Here is a 13,128-nt window from a genome sequence, read left to right on the forward strand (position 1 = left end):
AACAAACACTTGGGAGAGAACAGTACAACAGAGTTAGTAGGCAGGTTCCCTGCCTACAGCAAGCTTACAGTCTAGAGGGGGAGATATAAATAATTTACAGCTATGTATATAAATGCTGCAAGGCTGAAGGTGGGGTGAATACCAAGTGGGCAGAGGGTACAGATCAAGGGCAGAGACTACTCAGAAGGGAGAGGGAGTTGCGGGGGGGAAAAGGGGGCTTAATCAGGGAAGGCATCTTGGAGGAAATGAGGTGTTGGGGAGAAGGGTGGTCTGGCTTATGTGGAGCCGGTGGGCGATCTGGGCTAGCAGGAGGATGTGGGAAAGTGGTCAGCGGTGATATAGACGAGATCGGGGCCCACAAACAAGCCGGCACTAGAGGAGCGGAGTGGTCGAGCTGGGTGATAGTAGATCAGCGAGGTGAGGTAGGAGAGGGGTGAGCTGACTGAGCGCTTTAAAGCCGATGATAAGGAATTTCTGTTTGATCTGAAGCTGGATGGGCAGCCACTGGAGGTTCTTGAGGAGTAGGGAGATGTGGACTGAACTTTTTTTAGAAAAACGATCTGGGCAGCAGAGTATAGTTTGGACTGGAGTCGGGAGAGACAGGAGGAAGGAGGTCAGTTAAATGGCAGGTGCAGTAGCCAAGGATAGGGTAAGTGCTTGGATTTTGGGGAAGCAGTTTGGATGGAGAAGATTTTAGTGATGTTGTGAAAGTAGAATGGACAGTATTTGGTGATGGATGGAATATGTGGTGTTTATGAGAGGGATGAGTAGAGGACAATGCCAAAGTTACGGGCTTATGAAATGACTAACTGACTGAATGAATGACTGACTGAATGAATGACTGAATGACTGACTAACTGAATGACTGACTGAATGAATGATTGAATGACTAACTGAATGACTGACTGACTGAATGACTGACTGACTGAATGAATGGATGACTGAATGACTGACTGATTGAATGACTGACTGACTGAATGAATGGATGACTGAATGACTGACTGATTGAATGACTGACTGAATGAATGAATGGATGACTGAATGACTGACTGACTGATTGAATGACTGAATGAATGACTCACTGACTGAATGACTGACTGACTGAATGACTGTCTGAATGAATGGATGACTGAATGACTGACTGATTGAATGACTGAGTGAATGAATGGATGACTGACTGACTGAATGACTGTCTGAATGAATGGATGACTGAATGATTAACTGACTGAATGAATGGATGATTGAATGACTGACTGGCTGAATGAATGGATGACTGAGTGAATGACCGACTGATTGAATGACTGACTGAATGGATGACTGAATGACTGATTGAATGACTAACTGACTGACTGAATGGACGACGGACTGCTTGAGCGACTGACTGAATGAATGACTAACTGACTGAATGAGCGGATGACTGAATGACGGGCCGAGGGGCGACGTGGCCGCCGTGCCGACGCGTTGCGTGATGACGTCAGGGGCGCGTCGGGCGATCGGCGGCGTTTGGGGCCCGTCCCGTCCCCGCCCCGCAGTGAGTGAGGGCCGGTCAGGGCCGGGCCGGGCCGGGCCGGGCCGGGCGGGCGGGCGGGCGGGGCCCCGCGGAGGAGAGCGGCCCGGCGGGAGGACCCTCCCTCCATCGTCCGCCCCACACAGCCAGAGAACACACAGCGGAGGTGAGGAGCCCCGGACCATCCTTCCTTCCTTCCTTCCATCCTTCCATCGGGTCTCGGGGGGAGGGGGCCGCCCTGCCAAGCCGGCGGCCGCTCCTGCCGTCGAGGGGGTGGAAAAACAATCGCGATGATCGCGCTGCTACCGCTTCGGCGCTTACTCTGTGCGGAGCACCGGGCTAAGCGCTGGGGAGGGGGATACAAAGTCATCAGGTGGGCCCACTTGAGACCCACAGGCTTCATCCCCATTTGACAGATGAGGGCACTGAGGCCCAGAGAGTAATAATAATGTTGGTTTGGGTTAAGCGCTTACTCTGTGCAGAGCACTGTGCTAAGCCTTGGGGGGGGATATAAGGTGATCAGATTGTCCCACTTGAGACTCCCAGGCTGCGTCCCCATTTGGCAGTTGAGGTCACTGAGGCCCAGAGAGTAATAATAATGTTGGTTTGGGTTAAGCGCTTACGCTATGCAGAGCACTGTGCTAAGCGCTGGGGGGGATACAAAGTCATCAGGTGGTCCCACTTGAGACCCACAGGCTTCATCCCCATTTGACAGATGAGGGCACTGAGGCCCAGAGAGTAATAATAATGTTGGTTTTGGTTAAGTGTTTATTTTGTGCAGAGCACTGTGCTAAGCGCTGGGGGGGATACAAGGTGATGAGATTGTCCCCCATGAGGCTCACAGTCTTCATCCCCATTTGACAGATGAGGCAAGTGAGGCCCAGTGAAGTGAATTGCCCACAGTCACACTGCTGACAAGTGGCAAAGCCTGAATTTGAACCCAAGACCTCTGACTCCCAAGCCCGTGCTCTTTCCATTGAGCCATGCTGCTTCTCATGATGATGATGGTGGTATTTGCTAAACCCTTACTACAGGTCCAGCCCTGTTCTAAGTCCTGGAGTAGATAAGCAGGAGATTAGACAAGCAGTGTGGCTCAGCGCAGAGAGCACAGCCTGGGGAGTCTGGATTTTTTTTTTTAAAAGATGTTTAGGGGAAGTTGCTGCTGTTTATTTGGAGAAATAAATATCTGGCCCTTTGGTCTGGACACAAAGTGAGAGGGGAGTGGTATACCTGAGTTCAAGTGACGGGAGTGGAATGAAAACTTTCCTCAGGAAAGGAAACCCAAGATCTGTTTATGTAGATTCTTGTAAACTCTCACCATTCTGCTGGTGCATTATACCAAAAGACTGGTTGTTTCATTCGGCTGCTGCACAACCAAAATAATAATATATGAAGTATGAAGACAATGTGAAAGTGGAAGAAAGTAAAAGAATGTTCCTCTAGTGGAACTAGAGCCACTGTATGGGCCTATAAGCTCCATGATTCGACTGTAAGCCCGTCAAAGGGCAGGGACTGTCTCTGTTAGCGATTTGTACATCCCAAGCGCTTAGTACAGTGCTCTGCACATAGTAAGTGCTCAATAAATACTATTGAATGAATGAATGGAAAATGGCCCTATGGTAGTAGTTCTTTGGCCTAGCCCTAGAGTGCCAGGGCTTTCCACTTCGGAAACCAGTTGACTAAGAGGGACGACGATAGGGTAAAAGAAAATCCCAGTCCTTGAATTTCACCTTCCTTCCAACTAAAGAGAAGGGGATGTTTGACGGTCTTGAAGGCAGCCGAAGGGTCGAGGATTGGGATGGAGTAGAGGCTGTTGGAGTTGGCAAGAAGGAGATCATTGGTGACCTTTGAGAGGGCAGTTTCGGTGAAGTGATGGGAAGGGAAGCCAGAGTGGACAGGGGTCAAGGAGAGAATCGGAGGAGAGGAAGTGGAGGTAGCAGGTGTGGACAACTTGCTCAAAAATCAGGGTTGGATGATCAGCTGCTCCATTATAGACTACTCATTTAATCTCTTTACCGCTGGTTTTCCTACCAGATTTGAGCCATCTTAAAGTGTTTCACCTGGAAGATGAAGTGGTGTTGCAACCATAGTCATCATCTTCAACAGTGTTTATTGCTGAACTAGGCACAAACTTAGGATCTCTCCCCCATCATCCCCATCCTCCCCCCCCTTGCCTGGCAGCAGCACTAAAATGAAAAAGAGGAAGTAACAGGAGTATAGAAGTGTTTACATAATGCTCTGGAAGGAGCACATTTATCGAGCGTATCATTCATCATTATTTTTGTTGATCAATTTGTTTTTCAGGTTATTTTGTGGAACTATGCTGACGGAAATAACTTCATTAATGCTCGTGGAAACTGTAGACTTTCGAGGTGGGTAGAGTTTTAAATTTTTGGTTTGGGTTCAAGAAGTGTTATAGTTGGTGATGGGTTGCTAACAAATGCATCTTGAGAATATTGCCCAAAATAGGAATATATCAAGACCAACATAGTTTTCTGGTTAACACAAGAAATATTTACTTGTGCACACAGTAAGTGCTCAGTAAATACCATTGATTGATTAAACACTTGTAAGAAAGATTGGTGTAGCAATGTAGTAATTTTTTCTCATATTTCTATTGTCTCTTTCAAGTATTTGCTGTTCTTTTCTGCCCTGCACTAAAACCCCTTTTTAAAGCATTAATCTAGTAAAAATAACCAGTTTACAAAACCTAAAATGATTTCATTCGATATTTTTGATGAGTGCAATTTTATCACTTGTCACATTTGTTACCTTTTAGAAAAATTGCCAAATTGGTTTTAAGCGACTTGGGAACTTGGACTTGGTTTTGATCCTACTTTTATCCTATCATCTTTGTTGAACTGTTCTCTGATTTTTTTAAGCTCATGAGCTTTTTAGTTAATATAAAGTATACTTTTGCCTACTCTAGAAACCTGTGGTGGAGGTCCTTGATTAGTTTCCTGAGTAACAGGATGCAGAGATAGGTGATAATTTGCCAGCAGGTGCTAAGGATGTGTTTGCGAAGTTTCTCAAGCCTCCACTTGCTTCTTTTAACAGAATCAATTTCTGAATTTGTTTGGGGCATTGAGTTTCCTGAGTAACAGTTTTAGAGCTTAATTATTCCAAAACATTTGGACTGAATCTCAGCTAGCAGTTGATTTATTTCTTCAAAAGAAACCTATTTTCATTGGGTATTGTGTCATCAAATGTTGTCATCAAATGTTGTCATCATATGTTGTCATCCTAAAAGGATATGGCTAGATTGGACTTTACGAGGTTATCTAATTCAACTCCTTGAAGGACCATACTAAGTCATCCCTCTGTGGAAATTGCAGTTTTGATAAATGACATATTTAGGCATCTTATTTACATTTATTATTAGGCCTCAGCTGAGAAACATAGGATACAAAATTCATTTATAATGAAATGCCTTCTTAACAGGCTTCCTGTTCAGAGTTCCACAGATTACTGGGAAAAGGAGAAAACTTGGAGGGGGTGGTATGATGCATTTATGTTTCGTTATCTTCATCTCCTACCTACTTGTCCCAAAGCCATTTCCCAGAACCCTATCTATGAGAAAGGAAATATGTAGTAATGCAGGCTCTGAGGGTGCTTTCTTGACAATTGATAACATACATGTGAAAACACAAAGAATAGGTTCTGGTGGGTTTTTTTTCTGTGGGTGTGTGTGTGGGGTTAGTGGGTTGTCTTGAATCATAATATTTCCATGTAAAAGTTATGGCATTGTAGGAGTGGTATCTAAAAGGCAAAAGCTCCTGTCCTTATTTCGGAAAAGTGTAAATCAATGCCTTTTTTTAAAAAACAAAAACAGGAAACATAATTTACAAATGGTGGAAATGAATGGTGATATTTCATCAAAAAGTCATTTGTTTTAGGGGTGCCATGGCAAGGACTGCTCCCAGTGGCACTCAACCATGCAGGTCCATAGTGATCATAGGAACCCCTCGGTCAACCAATCACATTTATTGAGCGCTGCTTATGTACGGAGCACTGTGCTAAGCGCTTGGGAGAATACAATACAACAGAATTAGCAGATACATTCCCTGCCCCCACTAGCTTACAGTCTAGAGGGGGAGCTAGACAATATAAATAAATAATTCATAATATGTAATTTAAGGATATGGTCCTGAGAACTATTAGGCCTCTGTCTTGGTTATGAAGATCAGGTATGAAGCGATCAGGTCATTGGCATGTTTGGTAGCAGAGTTGGTCTGTGGCCTGTTTGCTGTAAAGCACTCGTTCAGTTATATCTGAGTGCCTACTATGTGCAGAGCACTGTACTAAGTGCATTGGAGAGTACAGTATAACAGAGTTGGTAGACGTGTTCCCTCCCCACAGCGAGCCTACAGTCTAGAGGGGCATCAGCTGTTAAAGTAAATTACGGATATGTACATAAAGTGCTATGGGGCCGAGGGAGGGGTGAATAAGGTGGGTAAAATCAAGTGTGGTAAGCTTGCAATCAGCTCTCTTCCCCCCATTAAGCCTCATCCCTCTTTCACTTCTCTCCTCTCCCAGTCCACCCCAGCTCACATTTTGTTCCTCTCAAGCCAGTATACTAACTGTACCTCATCAGGTATCTCCTGCTGCTGATCTCTTGCTCATGATCTCTCCCCTGCCTGAAATCAGTCAGTGGTATTTGAACGTATATTGTGTGCAGATGACTGAATTCTCTTCCCCTTTCTACTGGTCAGACCAGAGCTCTTCTCATCTTCATACCCTTCTGAAATCTCATCTCTGGTCTCTCTCCACTCCAGTGCATACTTCACTGCTCAGATCATTTTTCTAAAAATCCATTTAGTACATGTCTTCCCACCCCTCAAGAACCTCCAGTGTTAGTCTATGTATCCTGTCCAATATAAGAGTATCTCTTATTTACTTCACTATATTGATGCACTAACTCTATGGAAGCAAAAGGGAAAGCTGATTCCAGAAAAAATTGTTCAATCTACCAATGGTATTTATTGAGCGCTTATCATGAGCAGAGCACTGTACTAAGCACTTCGGAGAGTACAGCGACAGAGTGCTAGACGCTTTCCCTGCTTGCAAGAAACTTTCAAGAGAAGCAGCTCTATCCTAAACCTCCTTGACCTCTCAGCTGCCTTCGACACTGTGGACTCCTCCTGTCCTCTTAAAACATTACCCAACCTCAACTTCTTTGACACAATTCTGTCCTTGTTCTTCTCCCATCTCTCTGGCTGCTCATTCTCCGTCTCTTTCACAGGCTCCTCTCTGCCCCCTTTCTCTAACAGTGGGTGTTCTAATTCTGGGTTCTTTTTTATTCCCCATCTACACCCACTCTTTGGGAGAAATCATTTGCTCCCATGGCTTCAGCTACCGTTTCCACCCAACTGATTCCCAAATCCACCTGTCCAGCCTTGTCCTCTCTCCTTCTCTACAGTCTTGAATTTCCTTCTGCCTTTGGGTCATCTCTCCCTGGATGTTCTGCTGACACCTCAAATTTAACATTTCCCGTCAGAACCACTGATTTTTCCGGGTCCTTCGGACTCCCAGGCCCGGGCTCTATCCATTAAGCCAAGCTGCTTCTCTTGAAAGTTTCCTGCAAGCAGGGAAAGTGTCTAGCACTCTGTCGTCGTACTCTCCCAAGTGCTTAGTACAGTGCTCTGCTCATAATAAACGCTCAATAAATACCATTGGTAGATTGAACAATTTTTCTGGAATCAGCTTTCCCTTTTTCTTCTACAGAGTTAATTTGCATCAATATAGTGACGTAAATAAGAAGAAATACTCTTTTGTGGGATGGGATTCATAGACTAACAGCTAAAGCCAGCCCTGCTTCTAAGAGAAGCTTGGCTTTCCCTGCACTAAAGAATCCTCCACATACAGTCTCTATATTAAAGTTGATATTCTTTCTCATTTCTAATTGCCCATGATTACTGAGTATTATGCTCATCACGTGATGTCATAAGTACTGCATGAGAAAGATGAAAGCTAATGTTCAGAGCTGCCGAAAAATTATACAGAGAAATATAGGGGAAAGAAAAAGCCCCGGGAATATTTCAGCCTTAACACCTGAGATGGGAAAGGATGAGGAAAGTTGAGTTATAGGTGTCATATGACCCCCATCTAGTCTTCAAGCTCCCAGGCAATTTTCCAAAAAACTAGAGAAATTCAGAGAGTCCTTAGAAGCAATAGGACAACAGAGATCTGAATGAAAATGTAAAATAATTCTTTTTTTGCACATTGTGGGGGAAAAAACCATGCAGATGTAACAGCAATTTAAAGAACATGAAAATATGCCATTAAAATCATTCTGTCAATATTTAGTACCTGCTTTGTATTAAGCACTTGGGCAGGTACAGTAGAGTTAAAAGACATTATCCTGCAGAAAGTTTACAATCCATTGAGGGAGCCACATTAAAATAATTTACAGTTTGGAAGGAGGAAAGTAGGCAGGTAGGTGAGTGAGTGATCTGACCACATTTTCACCCCACATTATTTGGGTATTCACTTCTCCCTTCCCAGAGCACTTAGGGACATATTTTTAAACTCTTTTGCTTCCTCCTACCTGTAATTCATTTTAATGTCTATCTCTCCTGCTAGATTGTAAACTCCTTGAGCGCAGCGACTCCCCCCCTGTAGACTTTAAGCTCTTTGTAGGCAGGGATTGAACTCTCCCAACTGCTTAATACAGTGGTCTGCACGCAAGTGCTCTATAGATACGATTGATTAATAAATTTTGTCTGCTAACTCTGTTATACTCTCCCAAGTGCTTAGTACAGTACTCTGCACAGTGTAAGCTCTCAATAAATACTACTTATTGATTAAATAGGGTATGTAAAGTGCAGGTGTTCACTTAATTTAAGGAATATTTTTCATCAAGAAATGAGGCACTTGAAAGTCACTGATTCAATATGAATACAATAGCCAGGAGAAGGCACAAAGCCAAATGTAATAGAACAATAAAAGCTGAGTAACACCTGTGCTTTTGGGATTTGAGACTCTGATGAAAAATCACATTAACCGTGGGCGCAAGATAAATGCCCTCTTGAGAGGTTATGTTGACAGGGACGTAACCCAAAGATAAAGGTCTTCAAATCTGCTGAGCAGTAGGAAGGGTGAATGCCTAGGCCAGTGAGATGGTTCCATTTATTGAGCTGCAAAGAGGAATGAGAAGTTCCATTTCTGGAAACAGATCTACCAAAACCTCTCTTATATACTGTTGACTGTCCCATGAGAAGGAATTGTATATGGATGTAGTGGAATTAAGAGAAATGAAAAGCAGGGTAACTGGGCGTTGGAGCTCAGGGCTAATATTTTGCAAGGATAGGATTTTAAAAGATAGTAGATGAAAACAAGCCCAAGAAGCATAAAAATATCTTCTTGGGAACAGAAAGATCAGTAGAGAGCAGAATGATTATCAGCAGCAGCCAGCATACAAGCTAACATTTAATGCCGTGCTTAAGGAAGTGACTACAAATTTTCGGGAAGGCGGTATATGGGAGAAACGGAACCTGAGCATGCAAGTGCTTACTCTACAAAAAAAAAATGTTGACCTGAAATGCATTGTACAGTGTCAAAATTTACCTCAAGGACTAATAATAATAATGTTGGTATTTGTTAAGCGCTTACTATGTGCAGAGCACCTTTCTAAGCACTGGGGGAGATACAGGGTAATCAGGTTGTCCCACGTGAGGCTCACAGTTAATCCCCATTTTACAGATGAGGGAACTGAGGCACAGAGAAGTTAAGTGACTGCCCACAGTCACACAGCTGACAAGTGGCAGGCTGCTTGTGAATTAGCTGATGGCTTCTAAGTAGAGTGAAACAAACAAAAAGAGAAATCTCCATTGTCCCTTAGGTGTTTTGATTGGCCAGTGATTTATTCACCTTTGTATTCCCTAAGCTAACAGACTGTTTATTATTCCCCAACTCCTGTTGCCATCAAGGCTGATGGGCATTCTAAAATTAGAACCTATCCCCATTCCCTAGTAGAGGGAAGAGTTGTCATCTAAGAGACATTTTAATATTGCCAGAGCCAGTTTGAGTAGTTTTTGCATCTCAGTAATTATTTTGTCTTTTTCATTATTTCAAAGCTTAACATAAAGTAGTATTAATCAAATGCCCCCTTAAAATACTGAAAATAAAAATGCTGAAAATACTTATGGTCTGCTTTGAAAAGCTTTAAAAAAATGATAATGGGCAATGAACAAGAGGAGCTCACTAAAAGCTCAGAAGGTAGATTTAAAATCAGCATACCTTGTTCTCCTAGAACACGGAGGTTATGTACTTGCAAAACCTGCATTAAGGAGACCTCATCCTCTAGTGCTCACCCATTTATTCCCTCACCAGGGGAATGCACAACCCGCTTATTCAAACACTGTCGTGCTGTACCCAAAACAGGCTGGGGCTGCTGGATGAACATTCCTTAATTCCCAAACCGACAACATTCTACAGTGAAAATGTGCATTTTGGCAGGAATGAATGTATTTTTCAAAATCACGCACACTCTGGATTGACATAAATTGCCTTTATTAGTCTACACAATTACCTTTTAAATTAGCAGGGCTGAACAAAATTCAGCCTGGGGGCTGGTTTTGGTTTGATAATCTCTTTACTCCAGTTCACCAAAATCTTTGCAGAAGAACTTCCATTTCTGCCCATGATCACTCCCTCCTGGCCCAAGCCTGCCTTTGATGCATTTAGAAATTCTTCCCTTCCCTGCCCCTTGACCTCTTAACGTGCCACTGCCCTTGAGGCTATGGTATGCCAGAGTGGCAGCCGGCATGGGCAGCCAGCTCAGAGTCAGGTAGGGGTTGCCATGTGTGGGAGCACAGCTGCTCCCATTTTTCAAACACTCCCTCACCCTGCACTTTACTCTCTTCGGTGGCTGGGTGGAGTCTTTGTGCCTCCTGCACACCTCAGAAGTTGATTAGTGGCCCTCTGGACCCAGTAACTGCTGATCTCTGCTCATTGAACCAGATGCCTAAGCGCACGAATCCCTCTAAATGGCAAAAGTTCAAGATCAAAATAAATGTACATTCAGTGCAGTCCTGGATTGGGAGAAAAAAAATTAGTGGGCAATTAGTTCTCCTTAGTAGACCAAACCTCTTTCTCTAGCTTTAATTTCTTTCTGGAAAAAGTTGACACCTTTAGTATTTTTGTCTTTTTTGGATAGGTGAACTTCAAGAGAATTTTTTGTTTTTCTTTTGGCATTTGTAGCTGAGATTTTTTTTTTCATGAAACAACTAGAGGGTTCAGAGAAAAAGAATGGGCATAGTGGGTACTTTTCCCCAAATCCCGCTCCCCATCCAGTGGAAAGAGTACAACTCTGGGAATCTGGAGACCTGGCTTCTGCTAGTGACTTGAAGACTAGGGGAATGCCTGCTGGGGCTCTATCTAAGGTGAGTGGTGATTTCTGACCCAAGAATCTCTTAAGGTGTTCCATGAGGAGGTCAGATCCAGGAGGAATTCTAAAGGAGAACTGACTCCGGGACAGTAATTGTGTGATTTGAGATCATGGCTATCAATAAACCCTGACTTATAGAACCAAATTTATATGCCTTTGAGGTCAAGATTGATTAAAACTATCTCTTACCCTGCCAGATGTATCATTTCTGTCACAGAAAGAGATCAGGTAATTCTTCATGAAGCTTTGCTTTTTTTTTTTAACCTATTATTCTCACCCAGGTGTTTTGTGATGATCTATATATATATAGTTGTTACAACCTGAAATTTTCAGTTATCTGTTTTCCCTTCTCAAAATAGACACTGCATTGTCTCTTTTCATACTTGTCATCTCCCAACTCCTTCATTATATCTCTACAATTTCATGCCCAATTCTTTTAGTGTCCTATAATGCAAATGAACAGGTCCCACTGATCCATTCCACAATCAGTCAGTAGCGTTAATTGTGCACCTACTATGTGTGAAGAAGGCAGAATAATAAATTATAGGTGGGAGGAAGTAACAGCATGAAGATATGAGCAGGAGTAATGGGGGGTGGGGTTTTTAGTTAGGCACATGAAGTAGTCTTACATGAAATCTTCTCTACTTGTTTTCCTGTGCTCATCTGTATTGCTTGTCCTTTTCAGTTTGTTTGGTCAAGGTGATCAAAAAATCATTCAAATCCTTTGCCTTTTTGGTGTCATCTTTGATCAGTCTTACCATCTCATCCAGTAAAGGTGCAGACGCTTTTTCCCTGTCATTTTCTGATTCCTAATTTATTTAAAGAATGTGTTTATATTTCCTCTTCTTTGTAGCAGATGGCATGCTCACTTAGCAGTTAATCAGTGGTATGTGTTGAGTGCTTACTATGTGCAGAGCACTGTACTAAGCACTTGAGAAAGTACAATGTAATAGAGTTGGTAGATGCAATCTCTGTCCACAAGGATTTTACAGTCTGGAAGGGGAGCCGGATATTAAAATAAATGGCAGATAGGTAAATATCTTTATATTCTGTTTCCCCTTAAGTCCTGTGGGGTTGGCATATCAAAGTGTTCAAGGAATATACAGTGAAGCATAGTTGATGGAGAGGAGAGGGCAGATAGGGAAATGAGGTCTTAGTCTGGGAAGGCCTCTTGGAGAAGATGTGATTTTAGGAGGGCTTTAAAGGTGGGGAGAGTGGTGGTATGTGGAATATGAAGGGGGAGGGAATTCCAGACCCAAGGGCAGATGTGGGCAGGGGGTCACGGAGCGATAGATGAGCTCGAGGTACAGTGAGTAAGTAGATTGGCATTTAAGGAGCTGAGTGTGTGAGTTGGGTTGTAGTAGGAGATAGGTTAGATAAGGAGGGTGAGAGCTGAGGCCCCAGTTCTATAAGCTTTCATTATTTCTTGTTACCATCTAGGACTAAGATAATAAAGGCAGAGTGACAAAGCATTACTTACTGAGTCTGTGGTATTTATTTATAATCAGTGCTGGACAACAAAGATAAACTGCTTTCATTGTATTTTGTTATGTGAACTTGTTAGCCAGAAAACTGTCAACTAATGTTCTAAATTTGCCTTCTGAAATGTTGGTAATTTCACAAAATTATTCTCATCTGTAATCCGGTGTTCTATAAATCACTTTTATTGCAGCTACCCTTTATGAAGTGAGTTTTCTAGTTAGTTTACCTTGATGCCAATTGTGTTTAAGATGGCCAATTTGCTTTACATTTGTGTGTATTAAAAGTTGTTGGATTGAGAAACTTGGGATAACTGGGGAAGCACATGATCTCATTGATGGTAATGACAGTTTTGACTTTTCTGACATGTTACCCAGTTTTGTACTTAATCGTATTTCTTGAGCGCTTATTATGTGCCGACCATTGTACTAAGCAGTTGGGAGAGTACAGTACAACAGAATTAGCGTAGGGAAATCTTAATGGTTGTAAAACACATATTTTGTAATTGTGTGTAGACATGACCAGTATTTTTTTTCTTTCTACTTTTTGTTTCATTCGAACCTTTATTCTCGATTGATGCGATCAAATCTGTTGAACCTTGTTAAGGTACTTATTAAGTGCTTACTATTTGCCTAGCACTGTTCCAGGTGCTGGGAGTAGATACAAGTTAATTAGGTCGGACACAGTCCTTTTCCTGTACAGGGCTCACAGTCTAAGTAGGAGGAAGTACAGGTATTATAATAATCCCCATTTT

The 13,128-nt window shown here is 42.7% G+C and overlaps 1 protein-coding gene across 12 annotated transcripts in view; it reads left to right on the forward strand.

Annotated features, from left to right (window-relative positions):
* Positions 1 to 13,128, forward strand: part of KIAA1109 (KIAA1109 ortholog) — a 192,660-nt gene that overhangs the window by 18,220 nt on the left and 161,312 nt on the right. For 11 of the 12 annotated variants that reach the window (XM_029076441.2, XM_029076443.2, XM_029076447.2 and 8 more), the window contains exons 1-2: positions 1,590 to 1,673; positions 3,812 to 3,879. The gene's annotated coding sequence lies outside the window, so the exon portion shown is untranslated. Of the gene's footprint in view, positions 1 to 1,589; positions 1,674 to 3,811; positions 3,880 to 13,128 lie in introns of those variants that run through there. The other variant, XM_029076442.1, reaches the window with a different exon arrangement.

Source organism: Ornithorhynchus anatinus, chromosome 12 (genome assembly GCF_004115215.2).
Source record: "Ornithorhynchus anatinus isolate Pmale09 chromosome 12, mOrnAna1.pri.v4, whole genome shotgun sequence".
Classification (NCBI taxonomy): Eukaryota; Metazoa; Chordata; class Mammalia; order Monotremata; family Ornithorhynchidae; genus Ornithorhynchus; species Ornithorhynchus anatinus.